The sequence below is a fragment of the Panthera onca genome, chromosome X (assembly GCF_046562875.1).
Source record: "Panthera onca isolate mPanOnc1 chromosome X, mPanOnc1 haplotype 2, whole genome shotgun sequence".
NCBI classification, from domain to species: Eukaryota; Metazoa; Chordata; class Mammalia; order Carnivora; family Felidae; genus Panthera; species Panthera onca.
This window is the reverse complement of record NC_138357.1, coordinates 126,318,960-126,345,291: the sequence shown is the minus strand read 5'-3', so window position 1 is coordinate 126,345,291 and position 26,332 is coordinate 126,318,960. Positions and strand designations below refer to the sequence as shown.

The 26,332-nt window shown below is 44.0% G+C and overlaps 1 protein-coding gene across 6 annotated transcripts in view; it reads right to left on the bottom strand.

Moving 5' to 3' along the window:
• LOC145714208 (neuroligin-4, X-linked) overlaps positions 1–26,332 on the bottom strand; it is a 312,054-nt gene that overhangs the window by 259,413 nt on the left and 26,309 nt on the right. For all 6 annotated transcript variants that reach the window (XM_081793443.1, XM_081793448.1, XM_081793446.1 and 3 more), the window contains exons 2-3: positions 18,853–19,020; positions 13,868–13,954 (exon numbers count right to left, since the gene is read on the bottom strand). The gene's annotated coding sequence lies outside the window, so the exon portion shown is untranslated. The remainder of the gene's footprint in view (positions 1–13,867; positions 13,955–18,852; positions 19,021–26,332) is intronic.

The window sequence follows — 26,332 nt, the reverse complement described above, 5'->3', positions numbered from 1 at the left end:
GGGCCCATTTTCCAGAGAAGAAAATGGCCCAAGCAGTTAACCCCTGTCCAAGAAGACAGAAGTAGTGTCAGGATTCACGTCATTTGTTTCCTTCTAAATTCTGTGCTCTTCACCACTAGGATATAAAATATTTCCAGTGTTACGGCATTCTGTGCAGTAGAGCTGAAACAATTCAATAATATAACCTCTCGGTGTTAATTGAGCTTTAAATTTTCTGGTGCCTCTTAGCACTCTTATGTTAAAGGATATTTGGCAGCATTAACATAAAGAGGTTGCTGACTTCAAATCAATCCCTCTGTAATTTAATTGAGTTCTTAAAATACATCAGCAAAATTGAATATCTAAAATAAAAGCCACAATCGGCAAAACAACAAGGATTACTTGAGAAAGTTTTCCATTCATGTTGTGGAAATACTATTTACAAGTTGATGTTAAGCAATTAACGCAGGTCTTAAGCTGCGATCAAAGAGCTTGCAAAGGAGAAACGAGGGGCTTCCTGACAAATCGTGAGCTTTCCCATGGCCTCCATTTTCTGAGTCTGGATAATCATTAGATGTCTTTTTCTCCTGACAATTCAAGTGAAATATCTGTGTCATCTAGGAAGAGAAGAGCACCCTTTAAATTCGGATTTTTAGAAAGTTGGTGCCTGGTCTTTGCACACGCGCACAAAAATCTATGACACCAAAATTGTTCAGTCAGGCTTCATATTTTGGTTCAATATTGTTTCACTGTCCATGTTAATTGCACTCTGCTCCCAACCCTCCATGGCTAACTCATGGCCTTGTACCTGCTCATTCATTTAGAAGGTCAAAAGGTAACTACCGATTGACTTTGGGTTCACAAGGATCTGAGCTCAAGCCCAGTGCAAAGACAACCATGCCCTCCAGGCGTCACTCTTTGGCTCTACATTCCCATGTCTCCATCACAGACCCACCCTACGACATGGGTGAAGGCCTTTAACCTTCAGAGTTCAGTTTCCTCACCTGTGAAGATCATAACTGTGCGGTAGGTGGAGTTAATGGACCCCAAAGATGCCCGTGCGTTAATCCGCAGAACCTATGACTATGTTACATTATATGGAAAATAGGAATAAGGACTGCAGATAGAATTATGGTGGCTAGTCAGCTGTCCTTGAGATGGGGAGACAATCCCGGATTATCCAGGTGGGCCCAATGGAATGACAAGGGTCTTTATAAGTGAATGAGGGACACAGAAGAGAGGGAACCGGGGAGATGGTTGCATGAGCAGGACTCAAGCCAGTGACTTTGAAGATAGAGGAAGAGGGCAAGGAGCCAAGTAATATGGCAACCCCTGGCAGATGTGGCCAAGAAACAGGCTGTTCCCTAGAACCTGGGGAGAAATGCAGCCGGCCGCCATGTTGATGTTAGTGCCAACAGACTCACTTTGGACTTCTGAACCCCAGAACTGTCAGATAATAAATGTGTGTTGTCTTAAGCCAGTGGGTTTGCAGTCATTTGTTCCAGCAGGCGTAAGAAACCGATATGAATGTAAGTACTGGATACGGTGGTTGAGATGATGGAGTTCATATATAAAAAGCACTTGGAACAGGTCCTAGCACAGAGGAAACGCTATCTAGTTGTCAGCCCACGCTTTGGTTGACAACCCAAAGAGATAAGGCTGGATTCAGGAGGTAGAAGGCTAGGGTGATACAGTGAAAAGAGAAATAATGCTATTGGTGGGCACACAATTCCCCTTACTTCTATTATACGTTGGAATAATACCCTGTTCCCATCTATCGTTGTTTGATTCCACAAGCATTATAATATATCTTGACATATGTTTATTTCCCATATAGGATGTCTAGATGTACTTATAATTTGAATCAATTGCCAAATAACAGCAGACTGCTCATGCAGAATCATGTCCTTGGAACATGAAAAACTGCTCATACACCGAAGCAGCTCGGGACATTTTTAAAGAACACCAGGAGGCATCTAGAAAGTTCAGACACATGACACTTAGTGGGACAGTGATGGAGGCAACTCAGATAGCATCAGGAAGTTGGCCAGGGGTTAGCGCTCTCCTTATGTGTCTCGAATATTCCATGACCGACTGAGATAACATGCAGACTCTATGACATACTTTAGCACAATCAAGTGCCATCACGTTCATGCATCACCTTCTGATACCTGAGTAAAGACCACAATGCGCTTTGCTGTAAAGAGAAGTGTATCCCTGCCTGCGTTCCTATATGGATTCTGTCACTCTATACTCCTTCCGGGAAGGCACATCTCCTGTGAGCCTTGTGCACACGACGGACAAGACAACCACTGAAAAAGAGCCCACGGTCATGTTTCTGGCAACCATCTCACTTGCTTAGACCTGAGTTTCTATCCGTGGAAGACGGACAAGAGATTTCTGCCCAACTGTTGGCAGAATCAAACACATACGCATATGAAAGCAATGTTGAAAACCATAGAACAACAAATGCATCCATAATTATGCCAGTGGGCACTATTTCATTCGTTTACCACCAAGTATTGCAATGTAATGAGAGCCACGATCTTAACCACCAGGCAAATCACTCAACATCACGTGTACAGTCCAAAACAGCGTGAGAAATAGGTCTCCCTTCGCTGGCTTCTTCTAAAAATGAGTAAAATACAGAAACTCTAAGCATATATTTATCTTGTCGGTCAGGTGTGTGTGCTGAGATCATTCACATAACCCAGGGAAAATAGAGGAAAGCTGAATTACAGGGTGCTGGCAGAAATGAACATCAACTCCAGCTGTTGAAGGGCTGAACTAAGGAAACTACCATACTAATAAAAACTAAAAAAAAAAAAAAAAAAAAAACTAATAAGTAAAAAACAGCCAACCACTGGGAATGGCATGGAAAATAAGGCATGTTTCAGTCACAACTTATAAGACATTAATATACTCCAGACACAGTGATAAGGCTTGGTGTAATGTCATCTCTGCAGCAAGATCATTCCAGCCTAAACGTCAACCACCTCCCCTGAGTCTCAAGGGCTTTGGAGAAGTCATTTTTCTGGACAAAGAAATTTGAGTAGGTTAACATTTGGAGTCCTGCTACTCTGGTGATTTTTATGGCATTCCTAAGAGGGAGAAACCCAGATGTCTGTATTCCCCAAGGTGCATGTGGGCCCCCTGGTCAGTAACTGAGCGTTCACAGACCGTGATGCCCTCATTTGCTCAGTGTTTTGTTCACACCATATGAGGGAGCAGTCACCGAGTTCAGCATCTCAGTACTGACTCCAGGCCACCTGAAACCCGACCTCTCGGGTCCATCAGGTGGAGACAGCAGGGGAACCAAACAGCAATTCCAAATCACAGGGACACCATCCAAGTTCAGGTGGAAGCCATGTGCAAAACCAAGATGGAGAAGGAGGTAGCCTTTTCTTAGCTTACAAGGCTGAGAAGTGGGGTCCGTCTCTTCCTTGCTAAGGACATCTCCTTATGACTCCCTGTCATCTACTACTTATCATACTTTTCAGAGCTCACAGGACACGATAAAAATAAATTAACATCCCATCACCAAGATCCCTTGGTTTTTAGTAAATTCACCTCCTTTGGTGTCTGAAAAGTGCTTGTGCAGCTTTAGGAAGGGAGTTCAATTTGCAAAGGCTCCAACACAAGAAACCCACAGAGAACAGCAGCGTTAAGTGCATTTCCACGTGGGCGAGCGCTCGACTAAACCTTACTTCATGAAACGACACCGAAATACCAATTAACACGAAAGACATCCCATGTAATGCTGGATATGTCTGCTTCTTGGAGATCATGAACACTAAACGCACTTGTTTGCTGTTTATAACATAGAAAGTAGCAGCAGAAAGTGTATTAAGGAAAAAAAACTCAACTATGATTTCCCTCAAAAAAAAAAAAAAAAAAGAAAAACAAAAAAACCAGAGAGAGATCAGAGTTGCTGTAAACTTCAGGTAAGTGGTTCTCTACATGACCTTCAGAAGGTCTAAACTGCTGAGAGCAATTTTTTTTTTTTTTGTAATCTTCACTTTCATTTCTTGATGTTATTTTGAAAGCATTATTCTTTAGGATTTTCCCTAAGAGCAGAGCCGCCCTGGCCTACATTTTTCTTGACGTGCAATGCATGTAAAGCATTCCTGGGGATAACACTACTGCACTACGAGGCACCAATATTTCACTGGTCTCCCTCTAAGCGACAGGGATGGTAACTCTCTGTGCTTCGGGGAGAACTTAATTCTCACCTTGCTTGGTGCATCCACCGTTCTCCAGAACGTTAGGAAGGGGCTGTGTGGAACCAGGAGAGTCTAGGTCATTTGCAACATTTGCCGTCTTTTGACAACTGTGCGTGAATGTCAATGAATTTTAGCAGACGCTACAGAGAACGCTCAAGTTTAATGGGTGTTTAAGTAATCGATTACGATACACCCAACACAGACGTGCGCGTGGTACGAAACGAGTACGAGTACATTTATGAGAGCGGGACAAAGTAGGGAGACCATAGCTAAACACCATTTTCACCGCTTCTGCATTAATTTAATAAGTTCAATAATTAAATGTTAATTCAATTAATTCAATAAATCATTTCTGACCCTGTGGGGGCACTGTGTCAGACAGGGTGGCGGTTACCACGTTACAAAATATTTTCTATACCAGAGGGATTTTTCAGAGTAGTTGGGAAGTCAGACATTTAAGTAAACTAGACAAGAGAACGCAGTTGATGGAAGTGACCTCTTCAATAAGTGATAATCACGGAGGAGAAAGACGTCCCTGAGAAATGACACTTGGGTGACATAATGACATAAGACAAAATGGGATTTTTTTCAGGAACTCAGATCCAGGGAGGAAGGTCTGCTAAGGGAGGGGAAGAAGGCAGCACATCAAGACACATGAGGGTCTGAGTCAATACTGCTGGTTCTGGAAGGTTCCAAATGGTTTGACATGCCTCAGACAGAGCACATGGAGGGTTGTGAGAGATGGGGTGCCATAGGGGGACAAGGGCAGGTTACCAGAAGCCATACTGGCAGCCCCAGTCTTTGTTCACACAAGAGAGGGCCCTCCCTCCCTCAAGTACAAAGGGTAAGATTCCAGAAGGAGACAGAGTGAAGAAGGAAGGGGCGTGGGTATCAAGATAAGAGAGGAGGGCTCTGGTGGACAGACTCAGAAGCAGCCTCGGGAAGGACGAGGAGGCACAAGAGCTTGGCAGAGATGAGAAGAACATCCCAAAGAAGGAGACAGATGTCCTGGAGGTCATGGACGATGACAGCTGGAACGCACCTACTGGTGCTCACAAGTTCATGACCTACTAAGTGTAGAAGGCTGAATAATGACCCCCCGGAGTCATCTACTTCCAAATCCCCAGAATCTCTGATCCTAGAGCAACGGGCACTGACCACTGTGCAATCAGAAATCCACACCTAACTTATGATTCCCCAAAAACTTAGCTAGTAATAGCCTTCTGTTGATGGGAAACCTTACTAACAACATAAAGTCAATAACATATTTTGTATGTCATATGTGTTATATACTGTATTTGTACAACAAAGTAAGCTGAAGAAAAGAACAAGTTCTTTTTTTCTTTAATGTTTATTTTTGAGAGACAGAGAGAGGGTCGGAGAGAGAGAGGGACAAAGGATCCAAAGTGGGTTCTGTGCTGACAGCAGAGAACCTGATATGGGACTGGAACTCAGGAACTGTGAGATCATGACCTGAGCCAAAGTCGGATGCTTAACCAAATGAGCCACCCAGGCACCCCAGAAAAAAAAAAAGTTCTTAAGAAATTCACAAGGAAGAGAAAATACATTTGCAAGACTGTAGTGATAAAGAAAGAAATTCATGTACGAACGGACCCAGGGAGTTCCAACCCATGTTGTTCAGCAGTCAATTGTGTATACCTTCCCACGGCAAAGGGTTTTAAAAAGACGTTGCAGATGTGATTAAGTAAAGGGTCTCAAGTTGAGGAAATGATGCTGGGTGATCTGGGTGAGCCCAGTGTAATTGCAAGGTTCCTAAGACAAGGAGGAGGGAGTCAGAGTCAGAGAAGGAGTGACCACACATGACTGGTGAGGCAAAGAGGTGCAGTGATGTGGGGTGACAAGCCAAGGGATGCTGGCAGACCCTGGATGTGGGGAAAGGCATGGAAATGGTACTCTACCATACAGCTTCCAGAAGGTACCAGCCCTGGGGATGCTTTGGTGTTTGTCCCCGACAACTCACCTCCAGAGCTGTATTTATGAATGTGTGCTATTCAAACTGTTAAGTCTGTGATCATTTGTTACAGAAGCCGTGAGAAGCTAATGCCTGGCAGAAAGAGCAGAAACTAAGGAAGATAATTGCTACTTCTTCATTAAGAAATACACAGTAGGTTGGGGCACTTTTGGGGGCTCAGCTGGTTAAGCGTCGACTCTTGATTTCAGCTCAGGTCCTGATCTCACAGGCTGTGGGATCGAGCCCCTCATGGGGCTCCGCAGTGACCGCGTGAAGCCTGCTAGTGATTCTCTGTCTCCGTCTCTCTCTGCACCCCCCACGGCTTGATTGCACGTGCATGCATGCACGCACTCTGTCTCAAAATAAGTAATCATTAAAAAAAGAAAAAGAAACACACAGTAGGCACAGGCACAGAGGTGCGGGTGAAAGAGTTCAAACCCAGGGAACCTAAGAAAGAAATCCGTATGAAAGATCCTCAGGAGACATCCAGCAGAAAGCACCGGTGAGGACGTGTTCGCCATGAGAGCTGGTGTGTGCTTCCCACGCCCTGAAACGTCACGTCATTTTGAAATTTCCTTTGAAAGCAGTTAAGCCATTTCCAAACAAAGAAGTGTTCTACTTCCTCCTTAAGGTATATGATCAATTCATCAGTGTTCAGCTACACAAAACCAAGATGGCGTCACCATTGACAATGACATCAAATGGTCTCTATGCACTTTAGATTAAATGGACTTAAATGGACTTCCTCCTTAAATCGGTTCTAATTCTGGTCAGATATTCTAGAATCCCAACTCAGTAATCTTTTACTCCCTTTTAAAAATGTAAACGATGGTTGGGGCACCTGGGTGGCTCAGTCAGTTAAGTGTCCGACTCTTGGTCTCCACTCAGGCAGGTCACAATCTCACACTCTGTGAGATCAAGCCCAGTATCAGATTCTGTGGAGGGCCTATTTGGGATTCTCTGTCTCTCTCTCTCTCTCTGCTCCTACCCTACTCTCTCTCTCTCTCTCAAAACAAATAAACAAAAAAGAACTTAATTAAAAAAATTTTTAAACAGTGGTCAATGACACATCATTTCCAAGGCTGGTTCTAAGACTTAGAGACAGAAATGGCAACGATCTTTAAATAACCTGACAACCTGTTGATGGTAAACCATGATCAACACAGTAAAATGTTTACACAGTAATGTGATGTTTCCGAGCATAAAATGATAAATCACAGTTACTCACTGTCAGCTGCAGTCCCCCTCATTCATTCGTGTTTGAGCCAGGATTTGGTTTAAATATTTTAAAAATGCAAACTATGGTATCTTATCAAAAGATTAAATTAGTTGAGAATTGCAGTGAAGTCATGATCACAGAAGGCTAAATGTAAATACTAACCAGAACAGAGCAAAGGGACAGCTATTATGACAGGCCACCTCTGTGGCCACCATATTTCCCATTGTAAAGCTTACCTTCATTATGAATCTATAACTTTGGAAAGGTAAAAAATTAATGAGGACACGTATCTTGGACACAGAGGACTCTTCATTCATCTGATGCCATTTGCTTATTACCTTGCCAGATTTTATTTGTTAACCTTCTTCCCAGAACAGCATAATTTGAACAAGACAATCAATTACCATTAAAAGGACAAGTGAAAGACTAAGCATTCCCCAAGGAAGGCTTACATTTTCTAAGTAATTGAGAAGAAAATATAGCAGCTAAATAGTAGTCCATTTAGAAGACTTAATTACAGATAAGTCAATGGCAAATAATTTATATTCTTCTGTGCATATACATAAGACCAGAACAAATACTGGAAAACCAAATTTCTAGAATCCACACTTCAGTGCTTCCATGTGGCTCTTAACCTAGAGTCAAATACCATAAGACACCGCGTTTATTTCCTTTTCATTCCAGATTCACAAAATGCAAGGAAGAAGCTAATACTTACTCACCCCTGGGTAAAAAATAAAATGTTTGGTTTACCTAATGTGATACTGTGATTTATAATAAGAAAATTATATTGGGTCTTCATCCCCCTTTCCAGCAGAGCTCCTAAAACCCTTGGAATTTCCTAAGTGGTAAAAGCAAAAATGGTGTTTTTTGTTATGTTAATGAAGTGATTTTTGGAAAGTATCTACCAGCGGGTGCTGGTTGCTAATGGAGACATCCACATGATTGATTAGAGAACTGTAACTTTTTGTCCTACCTCTGACCCTTGGGGAGGGGACAAGAGCTGGAGGTTGGATCAATGGCCAATGGCCAACGACTTAATCAACCAAGCCTGTGAAATGACGAAGTCTCCATAAAACGGAAAAGGATGGGATTCGGAGAGCTTGGAGGTCAGTTGACATGGAGGTTTGGGGAGAGAGGTGCATGTGGAGAGACTAGGGAAGCTCCACGCCCTTTGTCCATACGTTCATCCTTTCCAGAAAGCTGCTCCTGAGTTAAACCCTTTTATAATATAATAAACTTGTGATCTGGGAGTAACGTGTTTGTTTGAATTCTGTGAACCAGCCACTTTAGCAGATTAATGGAACCCAAGGAGGGGGCCATTGGAACCTCTGATGTACACAGCTCCAGGATTTTCTGTATAATAGAAACAACTTGCAGCCTCTCGGAGGCTTCAGTTTGTAGGGAAGCTTCAGGCATGGAAGGGTGCCTTCCCAGAGCTGGACAAAACTGGCAGGCTTGTTCCCTGCACATCTCAGCTGAAGGGACAGGAGGAGGTAAGGGGACTCGTCCAATGTCACTAACCCATGTGGTCTGCTCAGCCAGAACTAGACGCTGACCCACTTCAAAGCACCGGGTTGAGTGCGTTGACTTGCACTGACTCAACATTTCCTGAGAATGCCCTGTGTGCCATGCACCGTGCTAAGGATAGGGAAGAGTGAAGAATTTTCCACTTAAATTTTTCAAGTGCGTATAAAGGACCCTGGGAAGGTTCACGTAAGGGGACGATGAGCGATGCTGAAGTCCAGTGAACTAACCATCTTGATATGGATTATGTTACACTTAGTGTCACCAAGGTCCTAAGTTTTTGCCTTGCCCCATCACCCCACGTCATGGTTAAACAAAGTAATACTTCAGGACACCACGGACAATCGTGTTTCAGCATTCACTGGGGAAAGGGACGAAGTAGGGCGTATGAAAAGAACATTCTTAAGCAAAAGATCCTCAATCATCTACAACTGAAATATAGTTTGTTAATCGTTACTACCAGAGCATGCCAAGTATGACATCCGATAACCTGCAGGAACAAAACAAAACGACGCCATTCCCTATGGATATTAATTACCCACTTGAAGAAAGCGTGCTGAGTCAGAATTATCTCGCTCTCCGATTCTCCAACACACCAAACATGGAATCAATGAACTCCCTGGTTTTGACTTCATAAAATGCAATTCATTAAAAAGGTGAGTGAAGCAGAATAAAAATTCCAGTAAGTGCCTGCAGTTAATCAAAGGTTGTTTTTTCTAGATCAGGAAACAAATGGACTGGGGCATGGCAAAGCCAGGCAAGGGGGCTCCCCGTGGTTAGCTGCCTTCATTGGGAACCTCACCCTTAACCAACAGAGCACTGAGCACAGACGGCCACCACAGCCAGAGAGGACGCACGCTAATTGGCGTGTGTCAGCTGCGTCACATCTGTTGTGTGGACTGGTGGCCGTCAAATCTCTCCCTGGTGCATAGAGATTTCACAGGGGACATTCCAGAATGCTACCAGACCCCACTGATGCATGCATTCCAGACTGCAGGTTACAAACACCTGCTGTCTGTTTAAAAGGTTGAAGAGGACGCATTAATAGAATTCCCGATGTGAAAACATACATACGTATATGCATGTATTATATATATATGCCTCTAATAATTGGTTTTATATTAATATATATGACTAATTTGTGAATCCAGGGTGTTTACCATGAATCGCACTCCCACCCTCCAAAGAATCCCACCTTAAAGTACAGATTGGTAAGTTCATTGTACAGGGTCATATAATAAGTATTTTTGGCTACCAGGCCCTGTGCTCTGGGACGATCATTTAACTCTGGGGCAGTAGTGTAACAGAGCCGTGGACAAAAAAGTAAATGCCAGGGGCGCCTGGGTGGCTCACTGGGTTAAGCACCCAGCTCTTGATATTGTCTCAGGTCATGATTTCATGGTTTGTGGGACCGAGCCCTGCATGGTCTGTGCTGATGGTGCGGATCCTGCTTGGGATGCTCTCCTTCTGTCTCTCCTCTCCTTCTGTCTCTCCTCTCCTTCTGTCTCTCCCCTCCATCCACTCACACTCGTGCCCTTTCTCTCTCAAAATAAATAAAGAAACCAAACAACAAAACAAAACAAACCAACGCCAACACCAACAACAAAACAAAAACCCGTAAATGCCAGAGTGTGGCTGTGTTCCAATAAAACTTTATAAAAACAGGTGACTTCCCAGTGGCCATAGTGGGCTCACCTTATGCCTTCGCGTGTCTCATGGTCATTTACTCAAAAGCTGAGTTTATGTATGTCTTCCAGAGATCAATAAAGTAAGCTTACACATAAATAACTTATAAATAGTGTATAATGATCTACTTTACTAGATACACTTGCCCCTTCTTTCTACTCTGAAATATATCGCTTTGGCAGAAAAGCAGCATTACATCAGGGGGGAAAAATGGGCAGTATTATATTGGTACAAAACAAACATTACAGGTCCAAAAAATAGTTGAAACGAGAAGGATCAAAGAGACCCAAGAACAATTTATATTTACATTATATGTAATATGTGTGTATGTCATATACAACATTACATATATTTGCATTATTATTATATTTATATATATTCTATACCATTACATTTTTTAAATTTTTTTTAAATTAAAAAGAAATTTTAATGTTTATACATTTTTGAGATACAGAGAGACAAAGTGTGAGCTGGGAGGGGCAGAGAGAGACGGAGACACAGAATCCGAAGCAGGCTCCAGGCTCTGAGCTGTCAGAACAAAGCCTGATGTGGGGCTCAAACCCACAAACTGTGAGATCATGACCTGAGCCAAAGTCGGACACTTAACCGACTGAACCACCTAGGCGCCCCTTAAACTTTATCGTTATATTTAAGTCTGCTTCCCAACTGGTGCACCAAATGGATTTACAGAACTACACTGCGTCCCTCCGAATCACAAATTGTTTAACAAAACATTCACTGGGATAATGTGTTCAGGACTAAATAGGCTGTCAACAAACCATCTCAACATTGGAATTTATTATTAGTCCCTAGGATTGTCCTGATCATCAGGATGTGTTCAGTATACTCCTAAATTGAGTTCCACAGAATACTGAACTTCCTAATTCCTAGTTCATCTATGAACTATGAAAGTTTCAGTTCCAGGACTGCCCTGAAAGGCATTTTCCTCGGCCAGCAGTTGCTAATTGAAGTAAGTCATCCTGGGAATACAATCAAGGCATTTCTACCATCGGTTCACCAAGACCATCCCCGACTCCTAGGAAAATCCCCTGCAAAGAGTCTCCCTCCACAGTGTATGAAACCAGAAAATGCTCAGTCAACATTGTATAGAAAACGTGATAAAACTGGCATAGGCTGAAATTGTCAAGGATTAAAGAGGCTTAATGACTTCTCTGTATTTCCTAGACAGCTGGTTTTCTTCATGTACGATCCCAGATTCCTCATGGTGAGAAGCCTGATCATCAGGAACTAGCTACTTAGCAGCAGACCTAGATTAAAGCACCGATGCCCCGATGCACGTGTCTGTGTGCTTTTCCACCAAAGCCTGCCCCCCTTGTGAAGAGCAGTTACTCCAAATTAAGACCTACAGAGCTTTCCGTTCTGAGAATGCCCGAGAAGGAAAATCCCCTGTCGTTAGCTTTTCATCCAGCCACGCCATCCTCCGGAGACAGTGCAGGAAGGTCCAACGTGGGATCAACATGCATCAAGGCCACCCCAAACTGTGACCTCAAAGCACGCCCCGGCTCAGAGAGGCAGTTTAGACAGCCTCTTGGACAAACATGTCGATAATACCTGGTGCTTTCAAATGCAGATTGAGGTGAAGTGCATACGGCCAAAAAAATAATAAGTGTTCCTAGACTCAGAAGTCCTCATTCTCCTCTCCTGATTGTGCACTTTATATAATGTTCCCTTTGGGTTTCATTATGGGAGCTGTCACATTATGAGCTGTGACTTGTCTACAGCTCGGAGGCTGATGACAGACCTATTACCATTGCTTCTCCCTGGAACCAGGACGGCCTGATTATATTAAACAGAGTGCTTCCTGCACAGCGGCTAACCGAAATGATTACCACCAAGCTGCATCGGGTTCCTGTTCCAAAATCTTTTCGTGTGAGAAGGAAGACAGAGACTTCATGCCCTGGTTAGAAAGCAATGCTCGCCCAGATTGGAAAAAGGAAATAAAAATGAAAAAGGAATTTACATAATGTGCTCTTAATGATTATTGAGCTATATGCGCTGATGAGAAACGTGTGTGTCGAATACCTTTGGTAAAATAACCTATACAAGATAAAAATAGCAATCATTTTCTCATCTATAATCATCTTCCAAATCTGCATGTTCATAACAAAAGGGGGACAGCTTTAGTCTTTACTAACCAAACTTATCTTTGGAAAAAACAAAGTTTGGAAAAAACAAAGTTTCCAAACTTATCTTTGGAAAAAAAAACAACCTAGCATTTCTTCATGGCCGGAAATGGGGGAGGAATTTGGAAATCAAGTTTGTTGGGAACAAGAATCTCATACAAAACATGACCTTGACAATCGTGTAGAATCCAGGAATCCTACAGAAGTTTGTTACCGAAAGAGTAAAGATATGGAAATTATGTGGTCAGCTGTAGAGAGAAGCTTAAAGCCATTTGTGGTCCAAACTGTGAGAAACGTTTGGATGCTGTGGCACTCAAACTGACAAGAAAAATGGTAGATAACGAATATTTGAGCAATATAATCACAAATACTACCTTATCAGGGCTTGAATGGACAGCTGAGCCATGAAAAGACATAAGCATTTACTCAAAACATATTCAAACACATCCTTTCTCAAAATTAAGTATGGCAGGGGATGGGGGGGGGGTGCAGCAGACAGGTCCAGACTCTGAAGTGTGACATGATTTACTTAACAAGTTCAACCACAAATCATAACAGTATTCTACCCATTTCCCCTTCCTTGGGATCTGCTCTACTTATGTTCTCCAGATAGAGAGAAAGATCCTGTGGCCTCAGCGGGCCCCCACTGTACATTAGAACCACACGTCTGACATTTTGGATCCCATTCTGCAGGGGCACTGCCATTCAAGTGCCTCCGTAGCTTGAGATGCTCACTCTAGCCCACTTGAGAAGCTCACAGTGGGCTTTCAGTGACCAATGGACTTGAGGGTAAATTTTGGATCGGCTTACATGAGGTGCATCAGAAGGTTGAGCCTCTCCTGTGGATACCTAATCTATGACATACACTCAGCATTGTGGCTCTTTGTATGAATAAGCAATTATTACAAAACTCTACATTTCCAATGCAGGCCATTGTATGTACTCCAAATAAGCTTGAAATCACTGCTTTGCACTTTGGTTCACTTCGAATAGATTTTAAAAAAGAAAGCTAATCTTACCACCAAAGTTGTCAGGAACGATTGCTAGATTGGATTCAACCAGGCTGCAAATCAATAACACATGCCAGCAGAGGCCAATGATTATTTTTAATACTTACCATTACGGTGTCCTTCTAAGAAGATGCCTTTAAAAATGCCTCCACGGACATATACTTGATGTCTTTTCCATCTCAACACATTTTTCCCTATTAAAAACAAGAAGAAGATACATTGGTCCCCTCAGTAAGAGAGATGGTGCACCTGCTTCAAAGCCAATGGGATATTGCTCACACAACCTGTCTTTTGGGTTGTTCCAACAACTAGAGGGTCATGAACTAAGTTCCTTAGTAAGTCAAGCTCCTACTCATGATGGGCATCAACATGGGCGTGGCTAAATACAGATTCCATGTGGAGACACCCTGGTCCTCATGCAGCCTGACGATTTACAATCAATGGAGAAAGACTGAGGTTTCCAGGGCCCGGTTCACCTGCATTCGCGTGGGCTGTGTTCCATCTCCACTGACAATGACAGTTCATTCAGTGGTCTATGTGAGACCCAGCTTATTCAAATCAAGACGTTTTCAATCCTTGGAAAATTCAGTTTGGGGGAAGAGTCAATGTTTTAGAAACTGTTTATTTACAGGAATAAACAGCCCTGCACAGCGTGTTCGTCCCCGACAGCAGCGGGTCAGGATGGGAAGGACCCAACGTGGTCATGTGTGCTTGGGGATGGGAAGGACCCAATGTGGTCATGTGTGCTTGGGGATGGGAAGGACCCAACGTGCTCATGGCCACTTGGCTCCACTGTGACAAACCTAGTGTCTATTTGAGCAGTGTTCATCCTGGGAGCAGTCACCATTATTCTTGTCAACTCAACATGGAATCTTTTCTTTAAAGGGTGACTCTCATACAACACTGCTCCTTCAAATTAATAGCTGAGGTCCAGATGAGGACCTCAACAAGGGAAGGTAGCTCCTTGTGGGCAGTTTGACAGGACAGTGAGTTGACACGGCCCACGGAGGTGCTCACCATTTTCTAGCTCTAGAAAGGGGAATAAGCGGAAAACGGGAATACATCGTTGGATGCACTTCTCAGGTTACCCCCATGGTGGAAGAATATGAGTACCAAGCAAATGAGGTCTTTGGGTTTCAAAGGAAACAAGCCAGCACGTTATTAAACCGTAGGAAGGCAGGGTCATATTTTAATTATGTTCTGATTACTCATAACAACACATCCAGTTATTAAAATGTGTTTCATGAATACTGTTGATTAAAATATATTTGTGAGAATGAATTTGTATGGAACAACAATCATAATTGCATTCATCACAGCTGACCCTGCCACAGCCTTGCGGGGTACTATTATCACATCTGTTTACAGTTAAGAAACCGAGGGGCGCCTGGGTGGCTCAGTCGGTTGAGCGTGCAACTTTGGCTCAGGTCCCAATCTCATAGTCTGTGAGTTCGAGCCTCACGTAAAACTCTGTGCTGACAGCACGGAGCCTGGAGTCGGCTTTGGATTCTGTCTCCCTCTCTCTCTGCCCCTTCCCCATTTGCACTCTTTCTCTCTCTCAAAAACAGGTATTAAAATTTTTTTTTAAAGAAGAAGAAACACCGATATTCACATGCAGAGTCACACAGCTCATCAGCTGGGAGGGAGGGCTGAGTCTACCTAGACATCAAAGACCACACACTTTACAATATCAAGCTGCATCGTCAACAAATGAATGAAATAGTAGCCACCCCATATATAGTGGGTCAACATTGCATATCCCGACTGCTGTATATACTGACTCATTTTATTGTCTCAACAAGCATAGAAGGTAAGGAAGGGCATCATCACCATTAGTTGAAAAAGGTGATTTAGAGGAGTATTAGCCAACTAGCCCAGGAGCATGGAGCTGTAAAAGGTAGGGGTGGACTTAAACGAGGCAGTGTGCCTTCTCTACACCTTGCTACACGAGTCAGGTGGGACAATGGACATCTTTTCTCTCCCACGTCCTCACTCCGCACTGTGGGAATCTACACCTCCAATGGTTTTCATCAGTGAAAAGGAGGCTGTGTGATATCAATACCCAAGATAACCTCATAATGCGTAAGTGACAGACACCCAGTAGACGCTCATTGAATACTGGCCATTCTCGCATCGTATCATTAATATTACAACATAGAAATTGGCCTTGTTTGTATTTCACCTGATCACACATCATATCTAGGCTCACGACTCCAGGCAAGTGTTAAGTACGCAATCACAATGTATATTTATACGTGCTTCCGGAAAGTTCTACAAACTCTAGTATCAATTATGTCTCATGGGCCATACATATTTTTTCTTCTTTTTAATGTTTTTTAAAAATATTTATTTATTTTTGAAAGGGAGAGACAGAGCACAAGCAGGAGAGGGGCAGAGAGAGGGAGACAGAATCCGAAGCAGGCTCCAGGCTCTGAGCTGTCAGCACACAGCCCGACGTGGGGCTCAAACTCACGAACCATGAGATCATGACCTGAGCTGAAGTCAGTTGCTTAACTGACTGAGTCACCCAGGCGCCCCTATCTTTTTTTCTTGTAATGGGGTAGAGAAAAATATTCCTTAATTATTATTTTAAGGTTGGGTTTTGTTTCTGGGTTTGCTTTATGTTGTCGGTGTGTTATTTAAGGTATACAAGTGAGATGGAATGATTAATCACATTGGCATGTGTCTTATTTATTGTAAAATCTGATATTACACTAATCTGAGAGCACAAAATCCACATTCTCAGCATCTAGTGCTTACTGTGTGGTCATGTCCCTGATGCCATATCACTGGAAAGAATTCTGTTCATGCATGCTCACTCTGCCTAAGAGGACTGTACAGGAAAAATGTCTCCCCTCCCTCTCATTGTCTCCCATCCCTCTCTTACTGGGACCTACCCTCCATCCTGAGCGCAGACTGCAGTACCTTTCCTGCTTTGCAAGGTTAAATACATCCCAAACACCTTTAGTTTCTTCTTCGAGGATAACCTGTGATGTGTGAACCCACAATGTGACACACTCCCAGATTGGTTTCTGTAAAGAAACACCCAAATCCTGATGAGGCCGAGAGACAGGCAGGGCCCTTTATTATACCCATATGGCAGGGCACCTGGGTGGCTCAGTCGGTTGAGCATCCGACTTCAGCTCAGGTCACGATCTTGTGGTTCGTGGGTTCGAGCCCCGCGTCGGGCTCTGTGCTGGCAGCTCTCCTGGAGCCTGCTTCGGATTCTGTGTCTCCCTCTCTCTCTGATCCTCCCCTGTTCATGTTCTCTCTCTGTTTCTCTCTCTCAAAAATAAACATGAAAAAAAAATGTATTATACCCATATGGTTACGACACTTGGGGCTAACCTTTGAAATCAAGGGAGAATGTAGGTCATGAACACGCTCACATTCTAATGCTCCTTTGTTTTCCCCTTTGTTTTCTGGTATAAAGGTGACTGTGGGGCGTGATGCAATAAGGCTTACTTTGTGCATCTGAAGCTAAATTATAAGGTCTAGTCACATGCCAGAGCGCCTGGGTGGCTCAGGTGGCGAAGTGTCTGAATTCAGCTCAGGTCACAATCCCACGGTTCCAGCCCAGCATCAGGCTCTGTGCTGACAGTGTGGAGCCTGCTTGGGATTCTCTCTCTCCCTCTCCTTCTGCCCCTCCCCCATTCACATTCTCTCTGGATCTCTCTCTTTCAAAATAAAATTAAAAAATATATAGTCATGTGCCTTATAGCATGTATCAAAGGTTAAAGAATAAATTCTCTAGATTGAAATACTTCTTATTTAAGATTAAAATATTTTTTAACATTTATTTATTATTGACAGAGACAGACAGAGCATGAGCATGGGAGGGGCAGAGAGAGAGGGAGACACAGAATCCGAAGCAGGCTCCAGGCTCCGAGCTGTCAGCACAGAGCCCGACTTGGGGCTCGAAATCGCGAACCGTGAGACCATGACCTGAGCCGAAGTCAGATGCTTAACCAACTGAGCCATCCAAGCACCCCTATAATCTAGGTTTTGACACAAAAAGTATACCCTACTATATACTTATCATTTGTAAAGACTTACAGTGTACTTAATATGTATTCATTGATATAGAAAAGAATCTTTTGGGGGCACCTGGGTGGCTCAGTTGGTTAAACATCCCACTCTTGGGGTGCCTGGGTGGCTCAGTTAGTTAGGCATCCGACTTCAGCTCAGGTCAGATCTCACAGTTTATGAGTTTGAACCCTATGTGGGGCTCTGTGCTGACAGCTCAGAGCCTGGAGCCCGCTTCAGATTCTGTGTCTCCTTCTCTCTCTGCCCCTCCCCTACTTGCACTCTGTCTCTCTCTCTCTCAAAAATAAATAAATATTTTTTTAAAATGGAATCTTTTGTTTTAAGTTTTTTTTTTCGTAATCTCTACACCCAACGTGGGGTGTGAACCCACGACCCCAAGACCAAGAACCGCATATTCTTCCAACTGAGCCAGCCGGGTGCCCCAGAGAAGAAACTTTTAATTATAATAATATATGGCCTGTGATGACAGTTTCCAAATAGTCAAGGTGGATTAAAAAGAGGAGGCACTCATTTGCAGCAACGTAGGTGGAAATGGAGGGGATTATGCTGAGTGAGATAAGTCAGTCAGAGAAAGACAGGTATCATATGTTTTCACTCATGTGGAACTTGAGAAACTTAACAGAAGAGGGGAGGGAGGGGAAAAACAGTTTCAAACAGAGAGGAAGGCAAACCATAAGAGATTCTGAAATACAGAGAACAAACTGAGGGCTGATGGGGGTTGCAGAGGAGAGGGGAAGATTGAGGACGGCACCTGTTGGGATGAACACTGGGTGTTGTATGTAAGCGATGAATCATAAGAATCTACCCCAACCAAGAGCACACAGGAGGCACTAACTAAAGCAATATTTAGGAGTTGTTAATATATTAGCAATATTATAGTTTGTTAACACACATATATAATATGCAATTCAATATAATTTATCATATGTAAATAATTTAATATAATTTGTAATATGTAAATGTATCATTTCCTATTCATAAAATTATTGTATCATGTTGATAGAATCTTAGCATACAGAGAGTACATCACTCAAAGCAGACAGACCTTCTGAGGAATATCAGGTCCGGACAGAAGAAGGATTCATTCCACACTAGGATAATGTTTCAAGGAGGCCTCTCCATGTACTCTCATCTTTACAACTGAAGATTTGGGGGTTCATGAAGATCTTCAAAGCCATTCCAATTCACCCCGTGTAGTAGGTCAAAAAAATACCTAGAAAATACGATAGAAAGATATAAACACCTTCATAAAGGTTGGCATTCATACACGTTTGACATTCCAAGAGGGTACTGATGGGATTTTATTCCCTCGTACCTAAATAACTTGCAATAAATATTGTCTAGAGATCCTGTCATTTCATTCCACAAGTGTATTTTGAGTGCAAACCACGAATGAGACAGGAAGTCAGAAAAGGAATTCCAAAGACGCACGGGACAGTCCCTATGCTCAATGAGCCTGAATTCCAAAGATGCACAGGACAGCCCCTGTCCTCAATGAGCCTGACTTCTCATGAAGGAGGGAGCATCCTCAGAGCAACGACTCATAAATAACTGCATGACCTCACGGACCGGCAATTAAGGAATAGAAATTGGCCGGTTCAGCGGAGATGACAGCTGTAAGAAAATCTTAGGAGCTGGCACAGTAGAGGACCTTGAGAGAGGAGGGCGACAACGGCCATATTTGTCAGAGTCCAGCCCATGGGAAGGAGGAGGAAGAAGGTGCTCCACTGACTGAGCCATCCAGGCACCCCTAAATTTTTTTTCAATCCTACGCTTATTCCTCCAAAATTAAGTAATTTTGTTTTGAGTTGCAGTGACCTGCTGAATTTCTGAAAGAACAATGAGGGGTTTTCATTTCTTGGGTAGCTATAAAAAAAAAAAAAAAGGATGCTTACATAAGAAGAAAATGTCTGTCTAGGTATCAGGGGGTCATCCTGGATATTTCTAGATGTGTACCTAAATATTCAAATTAATGTAAGTGACCTCATTTATCTCCCCCAAATTTTACCTCCCATCCCTCAAACAGAACAATCTTCCAAATTATATCCAGTTTTGTAAAGATGCATATTTAATAAAACATCTGTTTCTGCTTTGGATTTGCTCCCGGTTTTATACAATGTTCAGATTGTTTAATTTTTAGCGTTCTGAAAGCCGAGTAAAAAACAACGAAGAGGAAAATTTCTCTTCAGAATTTAAAAAATAACTTAAAATACATATAATCAATTTTACCCAATTCGACTTTTGCTGAGTCAACCCACAATTCCGATGAACTCTCAAGGAATTCGTTTCTTGCCCACATTGCTAATTTTGACCCAAACCTTTACAACAAAATTAAAAAAGTCCTCGACTCCTCTATCCTGCAAGCAGAAGAGACTTCTGAGCCCGGTGGATTTATAGCTTTCCTGTAAGACATTAAATGATTAAGCTCCAGAATCCTTTACATTCCAAAAATTTATTGCTCTTAATTTTCCAGGCATGGACTGGAATGGGAAACCTGAAGCCTTTCTCTGACACTGTCTTTAAAAAAATACAGAAAAACAATTCCGAAAAGTCGAGGGACATGCATACTGGCAAAAAAAAATTTTTTAAGATAAAAAGACATCTAGAAATAAATCACAGAAGTGTGTGGCATAAACCACACATTTTCAGTAAATCATGCTAATTTACGAGCTCAATAATCGAGGTAGAACCATTTTCCCCTTCGGTGGGAGACTAACTTCCATCTACAACAAATAGGTTAAATGATCAAAGATGTTCTTGGGGGGGCGCCTGGGTGGCGCAGTCGGTTAAGCGTCCGACTTCAGCCAGGTCACGATCTCGCGGATCTCGCGGTCTGTGAGTTCGAGCCCCGCGTCAGGCTCTGGGCTGATGGCTCGGAGCCTGGAGCCTGTTTCTGATTCTGTGTCTCCCTCTCTCTCTGCCCCTCCCCCGTTCATGCTATGTCTCTCTCTGTCCCAAAAATAAATAAAAAAACGTTGAAAAAAAAAAAAAAAAAAAAAAAGATGTTCTTGGGGCACATGGGGGAGCTCAGTCGCCTTACTGTCCAATTCTTTATTTGGACTCAGGTCATGATCTCACAGTTCATGGGTTCAAGCCCCACATCGGACTCTATGCTGACACCACAGAGCCTGCTTGGGATCCTCTCTGTCCCTCTCTCTCTGCCCCTCCCCTGCTCGCTCTTTATCTCTGTTTCTCAAAACAAATTAAAATAAACTCTAAGAAAAAAAAAACATGTTCAGGGTGCCTGGGTAGCTCAGTCAGTTAAGTATCCGATTTGAGCTCAGGTCATGATCTCACAGTTCATGGGTTCCAGCCCCACGTCGGGCTCTGTGCTAATGGCTCAGAGCCTGGAGCCTGCTTCGGATTCTGTGTCTCCCTTTCTCTCTGCCCCTCCCCCACTTGCGATCTGTCTCCCTCTCTCTATCTCACTCAAAAATAAACATTTAAAAAAATGTTTTTTATAGAAAAAATAATGTTCTCTCATACTGTCTCTGGTTTGACTCCATGCTGTCTTGAACCCATGATGGCTGGCTTGTCAACGCTTGTCTTCAAAGTGCAATCTTTGACTTTTGTCATCCACTCAGTGCATATCCACAGAGTGTCTACTCATTTCTTCAACAAACACCCAATGAGGGTCTCATCTGAGTGGGACTCACCAAAAGACACACGTTTAAGGGAAGACAGGAACACTTTAAAACACACCTTAGTGGGCAAAAAATAAAAATGCCTTCCAATTTGAGGAAGCACCAAGAAGGAAGTAAGCATGGGCTAAATATGAAGACACTAGAGCATGTGACCCACTTTAAGTGGGAAGAGGAAAGGGTGTTCCAGGCAGGGGAAGCGTAGAGGCAATGTCCTAATTTGGTACCCACTTAGTTGGATCACAAAATCAAGAGACAACTGGTATACCAGCAGGGTGGTAATCGGAGAAGGCTATGCCATGGAGCTGGGGAGGTGGACAGGAGGCTCACTGTGAAAAGCCAAATAGGTCAGTAAAAGGAATTTGGGGTTTATTCTAAGTAACACGAAGCCATCCTTTGTAAGACATTCTAGACGCAGAAGGAGGAACGAAAGGTCAATCATAAGTGATACGAAGAGCCTGCCTTAGGATGCACCTGTATTTCAAGGTACGTCACGTGCTTCAGTAACTTCTTCATCTCGCAGACACCTCTAGATGCCGGCGCTCTCTACGTTACTCTCTTACAGATGAGAAAACCGGAACGTGAACAAGTCAGCCCCACACAGCCAGGAAGCATTAGGTGACCTGGCTCCTCTGAGAGAAATTGAGTACCAGAAACGAGTGTGTGTAATGCACGCCAAAGTCAGAGAAGAAAGTGAGCAGAGAGAATCCTAGCCTCGTGTGATGGATAAAGTATGGATATGTGTGACATACTAGGTAAAAAAAAACGCGTTGGGCTCTGCCTCTGGCTCCTGGCACAGAACTCCTAAAACCCCTGCGATTCCTACATCACTAAGAGCATCCTTGTTGTAACATTTGATCTACGACTCTGATTCCTCATACCGAGCTCCTAATTAGCTTGGATCTTCTTAGGCAGTAGGAGTGTCTTGTGTTCTAATGAGGCAACACTTGGTGGGCTCCAACATAGCTTCTAAATGAGAGCTGGTCGGCAGGAAAACCAAGTCATGGTTGGAAGCTTGGAATGTTCAGCCCCCCTCCATGCTCTGGGAAGAGGAAGGGGCTGGAGACTGAGTTAAAGATTGGTCACAAGTACATGAAGAAGCCTCCATAAAATCTGAAAAGTACACAGTTCAGGGAGCTTCTGGGTGGGTGCGTCCATCCACGGCTGGGAGTGTGGTGCATCCCAACTCCAAGAGAACACAGCTCCTGCTTCAGGACCCTCACAGACCTCATCCTATGGATCTCTTCATCTGGCTGTTCCTCTGTATCCTTTATCATCTCCTTGATTATAAAATACACTGGAAGACATTAAAGAACTGTTTCTCCAACTTCTGTGAGCTGTTCTAGTAAATGATACAATCCAAGGAGGGGATTCTGGGAACCTCTGATCCGTAGCCAAGTTGGAAGAAAGTTGTGGGTAACCTAGGGACCTATTGCTTACAATTGACATCTGCAGTGGAGACAAGTCTTGTGGGACTGAGCCCTTAACCTGTGGGGTCTGTGCTGACTCCAGTTTGGATCAAATTGAACTGAATTGTAGGACACATCCTGCAGGTGTCACAGACAATGGCTCAGTGCTGCGGTGGGCGGGGGCGGGGGGGGGGGGAACCATATACCTGGAGACAGGAAGTATTGAGTGTGTGAGTAAAGGGGAAACACAGGAGTGGTTTTCCCAACCGGTGTGGTAGAGGGGAATACACAAGTACCCCAGGTTGAAGGAGAACATGAGAATGACAGCAAGAAAGCAAGGAACAGGTGCAGTGAATCCCTGCGATTATCAGCCTGGATGGAACATTACATCCCAGGGAGGAGAGGCCACAAAGTGCACATGGCCGGGACAGGGAATGGACAAAAACGTGGGCTTGAGCACAGTTTCTGGACTGGACAGTCCTTTGATGCAACCTATTATTCAGGAAGGTGGAGCAGGAAGACCAAATAGAGGGGAGAGTGTGAACAGCCATAGGACATTAGTAAAATAGCGAAACTAAAGAGGGAACATGGCTGTGGACAGTGGAGACGTACCCCAGCCAAGGAAGTAAGGAGACCCGGAAAGTGTATTACACCAGGCAGACTAGAGAGACAGGATGCAAAGTGCAGGATGAGGGACTGAGTCTGGGAAAACAAAAATGCAGGGAACAGAGCAAGCTTGGCAAGAAAGACGATGGGCTGAATTTGGACACACCGAACTGGGCTTTTGGCAGTATGCACAAAGTCATCCTCAAAAGAGACGACCGTGAGAGCAAGATGGAGCTTGAGAGTGACGTCAGAGCAGAGAATAGAAACCCAGGGGTGTCCCAGGTGGAAACTATGGTTGAATCACGAACAGATGCAAAGCTACGTGGGACAGTCTGGGGCAACAGTAGTAGCTGAAGAAGCAGGACGAGAAAATGCAGAAAATGCAGAGAAGATACCGGAAAGTTCACTAAAGGCACAGGAAGGCAGTAGAGGGGAGCCAAGGGGACAGCGTTTAGGAACTGGGACAATGAACACGTCAGAGTCTACGGAGAAAGTCCCGGGAGGACGCTGGCTCTGTTGAAGACTCACCCCCGCAGTGGCCACCTGGGCAAAGCCACGGAGTCGAGGTGCGCGGTCAGAAAAGACGGCAGAAGAGACGCGAGAGGAAACAGAGCCATGTGTCTTATGAAGAGCTCTTCTTCTCAAGGTACGACGTGTCAGGACATCAAGTAGGTACTATGGAGTGATGAGAATGGCAGAGAAGGTCTTGATGGTGCATATGGCGGACCAGTTTTCAGAAAGAAAAACACTACGTTCCAGACACTGTGGAGGCCGGGTAAGTCCATCTTTAAAGTCCATCCATTACCTTATAAGCACCATCAAAGCGCCTGTTCTCTGCCAGTCTCACAGATCTGTGCACTTTCTGGCAAGACTGACCTGTCCCGAGTTCAGGAAGCCTCTCCCTTCCCCTGAATTAAAGGACCTGAAACACAACCCCAGCGTCTCATAGTTACTCCGTGGCTTTGTTGTCTCTGCAATAGGTAGCCATCCCACGCCATGGTTTCATTTTCCCAGGGTCAACCCCCCACTGGATCTCCATTTCCTCTACTAGCCTCATTCCCTCAACCTCCTTCTCGGCCGCTACCTGCCCGCATCATATCCGCCCCCTTAAAACTGACATTCCGTAAATGATTCACTTCGGCAAAAACAGTAGCAGAGCTCCTCCAACAGCTGAAAGAATAACATCGATCGGCTTTCCCATTGAGTTCCACCACCTGGAGCACTCTCATTTCAATTTCTTTTTTTTTTTTTAATTTTTAATGTTTATTCATTTTTGATACAAAGAGAGACAGAGGGTGAGCGGGGGAGGGGCAGAGAGAGAGGGAGACACAGAATCCAAAGCAGACTCCGGGCTCTGAGCCATCGGCACAGAGTCTGACGCGGGGCTCGAACTCATGGACCGTGAGATCATGATCTGAGCCGAATTCGGACGCTTAACCGACAGAGCCACCCAGGCGCCCGTGATTTCAACGCAGTCGTCCGATACAACCCCTTGCACTGGAAATGACACTCAACCCACTCATTCAAGTGCATCTGTGAACTGGCACACGATGTCACATGCATGTTATCATTTGAGAATGCCTTTATCCAACACATCTGGTACACACACGTTTACTCTCTCTTCTACTCTTCAGACAAAACCCCAGCGATCCTGAGACACAGATCATAAGCAACCTCTTTTGTAAAAGTTTCTTGGACACTCTAGCTTCCAAGATAGCCGTCAATGGTCCCTGCCTCCCTGTCCGAATGCCGTCTCACTGTCCCCATCCACGTGGTGCCAGGTTTCAACGGTGTGCGTGCAGATCTGATAATGAGCCACCTTCAAGATCAAGGTAGAAAAGACAATGGCTTTCATCTTAGGGTCCCTCCCTCTCATTGGCTCTCGCTCCTCCCCGACTCGAGAAAGCCAGCCGCCAAGTTTGTGTGACTAGCCCTAGGGAGTGGCCTGTGTGGCAAAGAACAAAGCCACCTGCTGACAAACACACGAGTGAGATTCTCCAATGCCTTCGTGAAACTTCCAGCCCAGCCTCCAAATGAAGCGCAGTATGCCAAGACCGTGAGCCAGAACCACCGAGCTGTGTGGCTCCTGAACGCCTGACTTCCAGAAAATCTAGGCGGTAATAAACAGTTGCAGTTTTCAGCTGTGTTTAAGGTAATGTAGACAAATAACAACCTGTCCCAAGTGGTACACATGCCAAGTAAGATTCTAGTGGAATGTAAGATTCCAAATTCCTAAGGTCTGGGTTCTCATCCTCTTTTGGGGATGTTTGATGGGCATGCCTTGTAGAATACATACTCCACTGATCATGTTGTCTTCTCCACTGGGATGGTGATCTCACCAGGATCAGGAATTGAATCCTATCTATGTTTCTATGTCTTGCATTATCTAGCCTGTTGACTGTTGTGCATTCATGGTTATCGAATGGATGGATGGATGGATGGATGGATGGATGGATGAGTGAATGAATGAATGAACGAATGAAGCTCCGTTCCTGGTTTCTCAGTCTCTGAAGGGAAAATAGCTGCACCCAGCCTGGAGTTACAAGACCCTCGTTTGAGAGAGAATGTGCCCTTGCATCCCTCAAATGAGAAACCACTGGCTGCCTTCAAGTGTTTTCAAGTATGAGCCAAGCATTTGGAAGCATAGGGGAATAACAATGAGTTTTTATGGTGGTTATTATTAATCTTTACATCCTGCACAGTCCATAGCACATGGTAAATGCCCAATAAATACACATGAGATTGAACTCACCAGGAGCCCGAACACAAAGGCAACGTGGAAATCAGTGCAGTGAGACTCACTGTCAGAAGCAAACCACTAGACCCAGACATATTCATGCCACCTTCCACACAGGAGAAACCAAAACAG